This window comes from Nycticebus coucang, chromosome 12 (assembly GCF_027406575.1).
Source record: "Nycticebus coucang isolate mNycCou1 chromosome 12, mNycCou1.pri, whole genome shotgun sequence".
Taxonomy (NCBI): domain Eukaryota; kingdom Metazoa; phylum Chordata; class Mammalia; order Primates; family Lorisidae; genus Nycticebus; species Nycticebus coucang.
The window spans coordinates 63,249,225-63,261,824 of record NC_069791.1 but is presented as its reverse complement, the minus strand read 5'-3'; the positions used below and the strand labels follow the sequence as shown (position 1 = coordinate 63,261,824).

The following is a 12,600-nucleotide window of genomic DNA, read 5'->3' as shown; positions in this document are numbered from 1 at the left end:
GGAAGGGCTTGTGTCACCAAAAGACTTTCCCCAGGAATACTTTGGCAGAGTGGGTGGGGGCTATAACGGTCTTCCTGGTTCTAGGCTGACAGGTGGCAGGGGAGGCTGTGGGCCATGGGCTGGTTATTTTATGCACAGGATATACTTGAATTCTCACAATGGCACAGAACAGTCAGCAGTGTCCTCCTTAGCTTGCAGTGGGGACGCCTAAGTGGCCAATAGGTGGTTGCTGGGCAGGGCGAGGAGCCCTTTGCCCCTTTGATGGCAGCGTGAGGAGAGTTAGTCTCCAGGTGCTCAGAGATGGCCTTTGGGGCTCAGTTGGGTTCTCAACAGTGTGGAGGGTTTTTCTGGGGTCCTGGAGAGAAGGACTTGAGACCTAGTGTTGCCTGACTCGCTGTATGGGGCGAGGCATTTGTCCTTACCGTGCCCTCCTATCCATGTCCCTGTCCTGCTGCCACAGAGTCCTCCAGGGAGGGGGCAGCCTCAGCCTGTGACTTGTCTGTCTTTGCCTGTCCCAACGACCTTTGTGGAGCCCTGTGCCCTCTTCTTATCAAGAATGGCCTGAGGACATGTCCAGGTTTAGAGGGGAGCCTGAGTCTCGGCTACTGTGGCATCTCAGGCCTTGTGGCCCTGTTCCTAGGTGCTGTGTGATGATGGGTGCCTTGGGGTAAGTCAGATCCCGCTTTGCCTCTTGGAGTGATTGTGGTCAGGCTGAGCTTTGCAGCTCTTAACTTTTCAACAGAAAGTATGTGGGCCTTGCAGGGCCTGGGACTATGGCTACCCCAACATTCTCCCCCAGCCATGGGTCCCCAGCAAGCTACTCCCAGCTCAAGGAAGAAAGGCGTTTGTTCTCCTTTCTGAGCAGTAAGGGGCGGGATTTGCAGAACTTCTCTATGGGAACTGCACAGCCTGTCCTGTAGTTTGTATGTGTGGTTGGGGGGGAGGGTCCCCTGGGCTCAGTCATGGGGCAGGGTCATCTTGGCTTCCTGGCTGCCAGGAAAACAGCCACAGCCACATTAGCTAGCATCATTGAGTGCTCCATTCTGCTCTACACAAGTTTACCTGTATTGTCTTGTCTGATTCTCACTGTATCCCTATGGGGCAGATGCTCTTATTACTCCAGTTTTGCTGAAGTGGAAACTGAGGCCAGACACGTTAAGGGAATGTACCCAAGTCACTGAGCTGGAAGGTTTCAAATGTTGATCAGCAAGACTCAGTGCCCAAGCGCTGGACCATAGACTGAGCTGCTCGCCTTTCAGAGGAGCCTGGATCTGAAGCTTTTGCTAGCACTGCTGGGCCCAGTGAGCTTGCTCTGATCATGCCAGCCCCGATGGTGGAGACCTGTGGTGTGATGGTGGTATCTGATGGCCCATTGCTCTGTCCTGGACAGTTGTGTCCACTCTTCATTCAGCTAGTGTTTGTGGGACACATCTGATGACCCAGATGTAGAGGTGACTTGGGTTCATAGCAAGAGCCAGGCTGGCAAGTGTGACCACAGTCCCTCTCCAGCCAACATCGCCAAGTACATCCTCTGGGTGTTTTGTTCTGGGGGCACATTGGATGAAGACTCTGCCCCTCCTGAGCTTAGCTTCTAGGTTGGACAGACATTTGATAAGTGAACATTGTCGTGTACTGTGTTAGAAGGTGCTGAGTGCATGGGGCCCAAGGGAGCTATGCTGCAGTGGCTCTCCTGGGGCTGGTGTGCTTGGGGAATAGTTTTGCCTACCCATGTCATGAGCAACTGATGGCTTTGTGGGTTATGAAGGGAAGCTCGGGGGCAGAGGCTCAGGCCCTGGGATTGGCACTTGGCCAGGTACTCACTTGTGCTTGCTTCCTATTGCTTTCACAGAGGTACCCCGGGGGCTTTGCTTTGCAAGAGAAGCTCATGGGAATGAGACTACCCCTCAGATCCTGCACCCTGGCCTGCTCTTTGGACCCAGCCCCCACTGTCTGTGCTGTGTGCTGGTGTTCGTCCTACTCTTTCCTGCGCTGGCTGTCCTGTCTATACTCAGCAGCCCAGGAGTGCAGGACCCACTACAGGGACCTGCAGTCCTGAATTGAAGGGCTAACTCCTATAGAATGTTGACAGGCATTCCGTCATAACACATTTGGCTCTACGTGCAATGTTAATGAAGAGAGGTGTGCAGGGAGGGTTTTCTGACATCTCCTGTCTCCTAGCACTTTTTACACTGACATATCTCTGTCTGTGTGTGTGGTACACACACTGGTCAGTTCTTTGTGAGCCTAATGGTCTGGGCACATGTGGTGCTGAATGTTCTGGTGTTCTGTGAGTCCAGATGACCTGGTGCTGTCAGTGGCCTCAGAACACATTGACCAGATACCGTTGTTGAATCAGTGCCTTACCAGCTGGGTGGACCTCAGCTACCCTGTTCCCCGAAAACAAGACATCCTCCGAAAATAAGACCTACGTACAGGAAAGATAAGACGTCCCCTGAAAATAAGACCTAGCACATCTTTGGGAGCACACCTTAAAATAAGACACTGTCTTATTTTCGGGGAAACAGGGTATCAACTCACTAAGGGTGTTGAGTTGGGAGATCCTTCCACCTTTCCTGTGGTGGGCTGTGCAGTAGGCAGGTTATTCTCCTTTTTGTCTGTCTCCTGAAATTACAGGAGACTCCAGAAGATGGAGGAGTCAGGTGCTTGGTGGTACCTGAGTGCAGGTGGCTGTCACTAGCACTGCCTGGTCCTTACAGTTTGTGGTCCTTGCTGTGAGAATTCACACAGCTGGTTCTGGCAGAGTGGGACTGAGGAGCTGCTCCCTGAGCCCTCATGGCCATCTTGGCTTGCCCCTGTCTGTCATTCCTGCCTGTGTGCCTTCAGAAGCAGGCTGGGCCTCCCTGGCCCTGGGGGCCATGCCTGTGTTGGTAGACACATCCAGAGTCCCATGCTGTGGATATGTCTCTGCTTAACCTTTGGCAGCCGGAGCAGAAGGCCCAAGACTTCCAGTCAGGTCAGTGGTACCCTGCTGTGCCTGTGGGGGTAGTGGAGCAGCCACTACCACTTCCTGCACAACCATGAGATCTGGCACCCTGCCTCATTGGGAGGGCGCCCTGAGGGTTCTGTCTCTTGGGTCAGGGTCCCTTACCTCCCACTAGTGCCTTCCTTTTTCTCTCACCCCACTTCTGGGGTGGAGGGCTGCAGCAAAGCCCCTGGAGGTGCAGCTCTACCCCCATCGTGGGGCAGAAGTAGTGACTGGATCTCTTGGTCTGGGGGTATGAGTGTGCTGTGAGCCCTGCCCAGACACCTCCACCAGGTGGCAGCAGATAAGCCCAGGGCCTAGGGAGAGGCTGGCCTTGGCAGGCGGGACAGCTGGGGGTGGAAGTGAGGTGAGCTGCCACTGAGGGAGCCCTGAGGAGGTGGGTCTTTCCCTGGCCGTGGCTTTTTCTCCTGCTCATCTCCAAGAACCCTTCCTGATCCCCTCCAGCCCTGCCTTAAAACTAGGATGAGGGAGAAAGATGCCTGCTTCTCCACCCACAGATCAGTCCAGTCCCCTTTGGCCCTCTGTGTACCAGGTGCTCCTGTACCTGGGTGGGCATTCAGGACCCCAGGCCTGCTCTCTTCCTGGATCAGGGGAAGAGAGAATCCAGAGGCTTTCCATTGAGCTTACTCAGGCTGTGGGGGAAGGCTAGACCTGTACCAGAAGTGGGACTCTGGCTGGAAAGTCCATGTGTCATGTGCTTGCTTTTGGGGTGGAGCTGCCCCTGCACCCTCTAGGTTTCCTACAGGGCCAAGGCCTCCAGGCTGACCAGCTCACTGCTCTTGGCTCCCAGGCAGCCACAGCAGGAACTTCCAAGCTCCTGGTCAAGCATCTCTGGGGCAGGGGGATTAGCAGAATCTAATGTGCTGGAAAGGAAAGTGAACTGGGCTCCCAGAGAAGCCAATGAGATCCACTTGGGTATAGGAGATTATTTCCTGCATGGCCTGGTGCTGACTTAGCCACACTCTTGCCTGTTGGAACTAACACCAGTCCTAGCCTGGGGTCCCATGTCCCGTGTCCTCTTTATGGAGACAGGCCTTTGCATCCAGACTTCCCATTGTGCAGCAGCCCAGTCATTGGCACTTGGGGTCTTTGAACCCCATTTTACCCACTGAGGCCCTCCTAGGGCGTTCCCAGGGCCCTCTCAGGTTCACATCTTTATGCTAATCCTATTCATCATGGTGATGATTATCACCTGCCATGTGCTAAGTGGCCCTGGCTTTTGGGCGCCTGCATTGTCTCATCCATCTCCCTACCAGCTGCTCAGAGAGGTGGAGGAAGAGGAAGGTGGGGCCAAGAGCAGATCTCCTGACACTTCACCAGCTGCGTCCTGGTCCTTTCAACCTCCAAAGGGCAAAGGTGCTGGCCCTCAGCTGTGGGGGCTGCATTCCATAGATGCCTCAGGGGCTTGCCCTGCTTCCTGCTCCCTCTGTGGGCTGTTTAGAGCACCTCACCATGGGCCTTGTTCAGAGCACCTCAGTGGGCTGGGGCAGAACTCCCCTGGAAAGCTGTGAGCCTGGGAGGCTCCTCACATTGGAAGGGGACCTCAGCCTTCATCTCACCCTGCAGTCCATAGTGGTGCCTTCGAGGCTTTGGTGGATAAGCTTTCCACTGTTTTTGTATGAGACAAAGTCTCCCTCTGTAATCTTGGTTAAGCAGTGGTATCATCATAGCTCACTGCAACCTCAAACTCCTGGGCTTAACCATTCTCCTATCTTAGCTTCCCAAGTAGCTGGGACTGCGAGTATTCAACATCACACCCATCTAATTTGTTAAATTTTTGAAGAGATTGTAAAACTTTTGTAGAGACAGGGTCTTGCTGTGTTGCCCAGCCTGGTCTCAAACTCCTATTGTAAAGTGATTCTCCTATCTCAGCCTCCCAAAGTGCTGAGACTATAGGCAGGAGCCACCGCTCCCAGCCCTCATCTCTTTTATTAAACAGTAATGCTTATACATCAGAAACTCCATAAATTGCCCACACATGGACTGTGTTAAAAGCTGTTTCACTGCCTGTCAGGAGTTTATTCTTTGATCACCATCTATTGACATGCAATAAAACCTTACATAACTTTATAGAACTCACTTGTAAGAGTTTCCTTAGTGCCTCCCTGAAAAGCTAGCAGTCACGAGCTGTGGGTTGCAAGCATTGTTTGGAGATCCACAGCAGAGAGTGTGCCCTTACACTGTTCAGTTGTCTTTAGGAGCTGGGTGGCTCTTGCAGACAATGAGGATACCCCAGAGCCCCCTGTAGTCTGATGATATAGCTGGTTAGCAATGGAGACCTCTTTACCAGTGCATTCCTGGCCTGGAGGAAGCGGGGGGTGGGGGGGGAGCGGGCATGGACAAACTCCATTTGCTGCTGGGATTTGGAGTGGTGCCATCCTGCCCCAGCTCTCCCCACCTTCACCCCATCCATGTTTTCTTTTTGCTTCCTATTGTTGTCCCTTCCCTCCCCTCTTTGTCCTGTTCTCTCTGCATGTGTGTCTGTGTCTGTCCCTTCCTCCCCCTGGACCTCTCTTTACTCCATCTATCACCCCTGTTGTTTTCTCCACTTCGCCTCTGAAGTCAGAAGGCTTTTCCTGTGAGCTTGTCTGGCAGCAGGTACACTGTGGTAGAGTCGTAGAGATATAGGCCTGGTGCTGGGGAATGAGGCCTGGACGTGGAGAACTTCCATTCCACCAATTAACTCAGTCTGTCTCTTCTGATGGGGAATATGTTTCGATACCAGCAAAAACATTTCACTAAAACAGACTAAAGTGGTAAGTTAAGAGAATCCCAGTAGCCCCTCTCTGGTAAAGTTTGTGTCATTTTGCATGGATTTTATTTATTCCATTTAATAAAGCAGCTGTAGAAGTTGGTAGCATATGTCAAGAATCCTCTGTCAGAGGAGCTATCAATATGCAGCACATGCCACCTTGATTCAACATATCAGCCTGATTTGTGTTTCTAATTTATTTAATTAGAACTGATTATGGCACTTCTGGCTGCATGGAGGTATGTGGAAAATCCCAATTTCAGATTGCAGTGGATCAGAAATAATTTCTGGCTGCCAACTTAGGAGAAAATGGACACTGTAGTGTTTCCTTCTTGCTGGCTCTTTGAGGCTCTGGCAGCTGTTTGCTGTCATCTCTTTGTTGTGGATGGTTGGGCTTCAGGAAGAGCAGGAGAACATTTTCTGCAGAGCTCAGGTAGCTCACTGGGTCCAGAGTATTGTTTTTTGTTTTTTTTTTTCCTTATGTATTATATTTATTTACTGTTTTCCTCATATAAAGAACTCGAGATGACTCTACTGCACAAAGCACAGATAAAATAAAATCTCTTGGAACAGTTCAGAGATAAGCAATGTATTACAGAGAAGTGGACAAAGGTGTAAACAGAAAATGTGAGCAGTCTGGGCTGGGGACTTTCCATGTTGGACCACACAGTATATGAACTTGGGAGCAGGCAAACACCAAAGGGGATACAATAAGACAGCCAGGTCCTCAGCATCTGCATAGGGGATCAGAGCCACATGGCTGCTCTTGGCAGCCCTTGTGTGAGACATTGTCTGTGTCCTAAATGGCTGGTACTTTGAGAAACACTGCATCCCATGAGCTAAGCCCAGGCAGGCCTGTCCTCTTCACCTCAGGGACCCCTGGATCCACATGCAGCACCTCCCATGGGCCTGAGCATCTGCCCTATGGCCCGCACCTGGTCCTGTGTACTGCCTACCACTTGGCATTTGCTCTACAGCCAGCAGAAGCTGGACTTGTAGTCATCTTTGTCCTCCATCCATGCAGGAGGGAGTTTCTACATCCGCAGGCTGCAACCACAGGGCAGCTGCCTGGGAGGAGGCATTCAGTTAGTCCTGGGCTTTTGCCTAGGAAAGCCTGTCTGGGTGGCAAGCTGGCTGGTGTCTCCTCTTCCCATTTCTTCACAATGTGCTGCAAAAACCTATGTGTGACCTCAGCTGGGGGGGTGGAGGGGGGCTGGCTCATCCTCTCCTTGTGACCTTGGGGGCTACTGCCTTGGGCCTAGGTCCTCCCTGAGCTTGCAGCACACTGGCAGGGGTGCCAGTTCATTAGGCCACAGCTTCTCACCTCAGGGTAAAAATAGCCTGGCCCAGGTCTCCAAGCAGCACCTCATGTCGCAAACAGAGCTCAGGCCTGGTGCTCGTGTCTGAGCACACGTAGTCACCTGGGCCACTGAAGAACCAGCAAGAATCACCAGCTGTCTCAGGGCTGAGGCAGCTTTGTGGTCTCTAAAGTCTGGGATGCAGGGCAGGGGAGTTGGCTGCACCATGGGCCAGTTGTGCTGGTTTTCTGGGCTGCACGGTGGAGCCCTCTCCCATTGCTCATCACCTGCTGGTACACCTGGATATGTCCTCCAGACGGCTGTCTCTGAGTGCACTTGGCTTCTCTTGGGAGCTTGAGCCCCATGTCTGAGATTGTTTGGGACAGATCCAGTTTCCTTCCTTCCTAAGCTGTCTCCATGTCCTTGCTCTGCCAATTGGCTTTTATCCTGGGCTGTATGACCCATTGGGCCTGGCCCAAGGTGGGGTCTAGCTGTAGAGGGGTACTGAGGATGGCAAAGCTCCCCACCTACCCAGGAGCAGTCTACCCACCTGGGCACCCTCCCTCTCTGCCTCTGTCTAGCCTATCAACCTCTGGGCCACAGAAAGCCCCTGTCTAGGTCCCACCCTCTCCTCACAGCTCAGGAAGTTCTTGGCTCCATGTTCTGATCTCACAGATGAGGACCCAGTGTCTAGGGGGCTGGGCTGGGGACAGGAGGGAGTAACAGGCATCTGTGTCCCCCAATGGCAGTTCCTCAGGCCCAGGTAAAGCCATAGGATCAGTGGGGAAGTACAGGGACTTGAAGCTTCTGTGGGAGTCTTCACCTTAGGGGCTGCCTGGAGCACTTGAGACCTGCCCTTTGGTGAGGCCCTGCTAGAGCTGCTCTCCAGAGGCCAAATAGAGCCCGTTCCCCAATCCCTAGGCCAGAGACCTAATGCTGGGTACCAGGCTTCTGTTGTGCACTGTCCTGCCCTGGAGCACCTCCTCAATGTTAGGGTGGAGCCAGGACCTGGAGCAGCATGATAGGTCACCCCATACCAGGCCATATGTGTAGTTATGTGGCCCAAAGCCTTGTTCATCCACAGGCAGGGCAGGGGCTGTAGGTGACACCTTGGTAGTGATTTTTTGCGTAGATGAATATTTTGTTTCTAGGTGACTGTTCCACTGAAAAGTGGTTCTGTCTGTCTGAGGTTGGTAGAGACTGATGGGTGAGTCTGCTGTTAACTTGGGAAAAACTTTTTGGGCTTCCGTGGCACATTGATGTCTCACCAATGAGTATGTTGGTCCTAGTGGTATCTCGCTTGTTGTTCAACTGCTGCCCTCAGTCCTTTACTGGCCAGTGGGTGACAGAGCAGGGCTGCACCTCTGCCCAGAGTGATCCTGAACCCGTGGGCCAGGACAGGGGCCACCATGCCTGATTTGAGCCAGAGGCCTGGGCTTCCTAGTGGTGGCTCTACCCTCTCCCTGTATCTTCCATCTCCTTATTTCCAGAAGTCTGGATGCTGCTTGAATTTAGCCATCACTCAGCAGTGTCTCCTCCACTGAGCGCTGAGGACTGTGACCCGATGGCCCTGCTGCCATCCTTGGGCAGCCTGAGTGTGGCCTGTGGCCTTGGCCAGTGTTGGGTTTGCCTCTCCTCACACTCTTCTCTCTGAAGTCTGCTTTGGCCCCCAGTCTCAGGAAGTGGATGGGGGCTCTGTGGCCAGTCGAGCCTGTGGCCTTGAGAGTGAAAGGTGGGAAGGTTCCATTCTACCCTTGCCCTCAGTTCTGCATCAGAGAAATCTGGGAGCGTCTGTGGGAGCCCCTAGAAGTTGTGTGCCTTTACTTCGCCTGCTGAAGGTTGGGGTTGGCAGGATGTGTGTTTTCTGGGGCTGCTCTTTAAAAATACCAGAAATTGGGGCTTAAAATAACAGATGTTTGCTCCCACAGTACTCTGGAGACCAGAAGCCTGAAATCATGGCATCAGCAGGACTGGCTGCTTCTGGAGGCTTTGAAGGACGGTCCCTTCTAGGCCTCCTGGGCTTTTGGGGTTTGGTGAAAACCTTGGCTTTCCTGGCATAGGCGCACCCCTCCTGGCTCTGCCCATCAGCATGTGGCCTTCCTCTTTGTGGTTATGTCCCTTATGAGGACATTAGTCATTGAATTTGGGACCCACCCTATTGTAATTACATCTGCAGGCACCTTGCTTCCAAATAAGGTCCCACTCACAGGTAGTGGGGTTAGGTCTTGACTTCTCTTTTGGGGGGGACATACTTCAACCCACTCCAGGAAGAAGGTATGCTTTGCTGGTGGGTCATGATAACTGACAGGCCCCAGATACCTGTCTTTCAGCCCAGCTCCTGCTGCTGGGAGGGTCCTGCACCTAAGAGAGGACCAGGATCCCTGTCTCATGACCTCAGTGTAACTGCACAGTCTTGGTGGGAAAATGATTCTGCCTGTATTTTTTCCAGCCTAAGGAGGTTTAGAAATGCCCTCAGAGCAGAAGCCACTCCTTCCAGCACTAGGTTTAGGTGCACAGAATGAAAAGATGGATCAGAATGTGAAGACAGGACATGTGAGGGAGGTGGCTGCCCTGCCACCTCCCTTATCTGGTCCTTCTCCACCCATGTGTTGGGCTTGTGGTATGGCCTTCAGAGTATTGCCCAATACTGGATTTCTGCTTATCTTAACCCATGAGCGCCGAGTACCTTGTTGTAATGAGAAGTGGAGCTCAGGGGATCCAAATGGCCAGGAAAGTTGAAGATTGAAATAGGCTTGAAAGACCTTCAGAGACCCAGTATTTGATGGAATTGCCAACTGGGATAAGCCAAGAAAGAGTCTGCAGGTGCCCTCTGGAGCTGCTTATGATACCCTGTGGGCAGGACTCATGATCCTTCAAAAGAATGTCCTTCAGACCAAACACCAGAGCATGCCTAGCTGACCTGCTATCGCTCCTAACCCTGCCACTGAAGGAATGTGGCTCCACACTGCTCTGATGCGAGGTAGGGGTGCAGTGCCAGTGCCCCCCTTGAGGACCTCTGGTGAGAGTTGAGTGACTTGATGCCCAGGGGAGCCTGGGGTGTGGTGAGGTTTTGCAGATACCAGTTGGCCTTAGTAATAGGTAGCCCAGACCCCTGCCTCGTGCTGGGTGTCAGGTTGTATTTTTATGTACATGTTTCTGGGAAGAGATTGTGCAGCTTTCATAAGATTTGCCAGGGAAATTCTAACTTGAAAAAAGTGAAGAACCCTTTTATTTTATATTTGAGGACACTAACGTTAATAAACTCTTTCTAAGTGGGAGGTCAGCCTCGTTATATAAGAGTCGTCAATACCATTTGTAGCTTTGAAGCATTTGGGAGAAATTTATTTGACTTTCTCACCTCTAGAGAAAGTATATATGTATGTGTGCATATTGCAAGTATGTGTATGTGTGTGTGGTGTGTGCGCATGTGTGCAGTTTTGCTTTGCCCTGAGTTTCACGTGGACCCATCCTGCCTCCTAGGCTGAGAGCAGGGGTTAGCAGCTCTGCCTGGTCTCACACACTGACCGTGGCTTTCCCCTGGAGAAGTAGCAGGTCCCTGGCATGACTCTGGGATGTTGCTGTCCACACAGTAATAATACTACAGCAAATTGATCCAGGCTTATTTTTTTTTTTGAGACTTAGAGTCTCACTTTTCACCCTCAGTGAGAGTGCCATGGCATCATAGCCCATATCAACCTCAAACTCTTATGCTTAAGTGATCCTCTTGCCTCAGCCTCCCTTGTAGCTGGGACTATAGGTGCCTACCATAACGCCCGGCTATTTTTTAGACACAGGGTCTCACTCTTGCTCAGGCTGGTCTTGAACTCTTGAACTCAAGCAATCCACCCACCTTGGCCTCTCAGAGTACTAGGATAATAGGTGTGAGCCACTGTGCCTGGCTGAAAGGTTGCTAGTCTTGAAGCCTGGGTGGGAGCACACAGATGGAGGAGGGACTGGGTCTGATGTAGCACCTGTGGGGCCTCTCAGATGAGCTTCCAGTGGCACAGGCCTGAGATTGTCCACACCTGTCCCAGATACCATTCCTATCATGGTCTGTGTGGGCTGGGTGTTTCCACAGGCTGCTGTGTGAGCTCAGAGACTCCTTTTAGTGGAATTGATCTGGCTTGGTGACGGTTTGGCTGGGGGACTAGAGGTGGACCTGTGGTGGCTGTCAGGTATTCACTTTGGGTGCTACTAAGTGATGAGGCCAAGCAGCTACAGGAGGATTGTAGAGGGCAAACAGTCCCTGGCACCTGGCCTGCAGTCCTCGATAACAGTGTTCAGTCATCACTGGGCAGGGTCCAAGTGGAGGTGGCCTAGGGGTCTAACCTCCCTCCTGCCTTGGCCTGCTGTATGGGTCTGGTAACCCTCTACCTTGCAAAGGGCCCACTCTTTACCTCCCTGCTGCTCACTGAGGCAACCAGGTATTGACTTCATGTCCTGGGAAAATGCCAGGCCTTGCTAGAGTTGCTGGGCTTCTCTCTAGACCAGTGGTTCTCAACCTTCCTAATGCTGCAGCCCTTTAATACAGTTCCTGTGGGTCGTGACCCACAGGTTGAGAACTGCTGCTCTAGACCCTTGATTTGTTGGAGCCACCCTCATCCACCAACCCTTTCTCCATGATCTTCTACAGTTTTCCAGATACTACCTGTAGGTCTAGAATAGAACTACTATAAAACTTCAGAATAAAGATTTTTTTAAGAAATTAATTCATAGGTGATAGCAGCTGAGTGTGACTTTCCCCCAGGGCCCAGGCTGCACTCCTGTAGCAGAGCTGCCTCACAGTTGGAGGAGATGGGAGGAAGCAAAAGGAAGTGGGAATCTTCTGTGGTAAGGCCCCTTGTGAAAAGGGCCCTGGTGGCCTGAGTGCTGATCCTGTGGAATGAGAGTAGAAGAGCCATCCTCAGGGACTGTTTTGTGCTTCTGGGGATTTCAGTTATTTATAGTCATCTTTATTGAGATATAATTTATACACAGTAAAATTCCTTACGTATATACACTTTGGTAAATGTTGACAGATATACGAAGTCATGTACCCACTCTGTTAGGATGCAGAAGGATTTTCCCACCCACAACCTCCTTCCTGTCCCTGTTGGGATGATTCCTCCCCATCCCTGACTCTGGAGACCATTAGCATGTGGCCTGTTACTTTAGATTTGTCTTTTCTAGAACGTCATGTAGATAGTCACATGGCACATTTGGGCTTGTCATCTTTGACTTACCACAGTACTTATCATGTCCATCTGTGTGGTTGTATCAGCAGCTCATTATTTTATTAGAAGTAGTAACCCATTGTATGGCTCTGCCAAAACCATTTACCAGTCAGTTAGACATTATGAATAAAGCTGCTACGAGTATTTGAGTTTGTTGCATGTGTATTTCTCTGGGGTGTATAATCTAGGAGTGAGATTGTTGGGTTTAACTCTTTCTTTTAATTTAATTTAATTTTTTATTGTTTGGGATTCATTGAGGGTACAGAGAATTAGGTTACACTGATTGCATTTTTTAGATAAAGTCCCTCTTACAATTGTGTCCTGCCCCTAAGA

The 12,600-nt window shown here is 51.5% G+C and overlaps 1 protein-coding gene across 6 annotated transcripts in view; it reads left to right on the top strand.

The window, feature by feature from the left end:
* Positions 1 to 12,600, top strand: part of MAD1L1 (mitotic arrest deficient 1 like 1) — a 472,925-nt gene that overhangs the window by 237,555 nt on the left and 222,770 nt on the right. The window contains exon 1 of one of the 6 annotated variants that reach the window (XM_053555537.1): positions 9,785 to 10,034. The exons of the other annotated variants lie outside the window; for them this stretch is intronic. The gene's annotated coding sequence lies outside the window, so the exon portion shown is untranslated. Of the gene's footprint in view, positions 1 to 9,784; positions 10,035 to 12,600 lie in introns of those variants that run through there. 6 annotated transcript variants of the gene reach the window in all.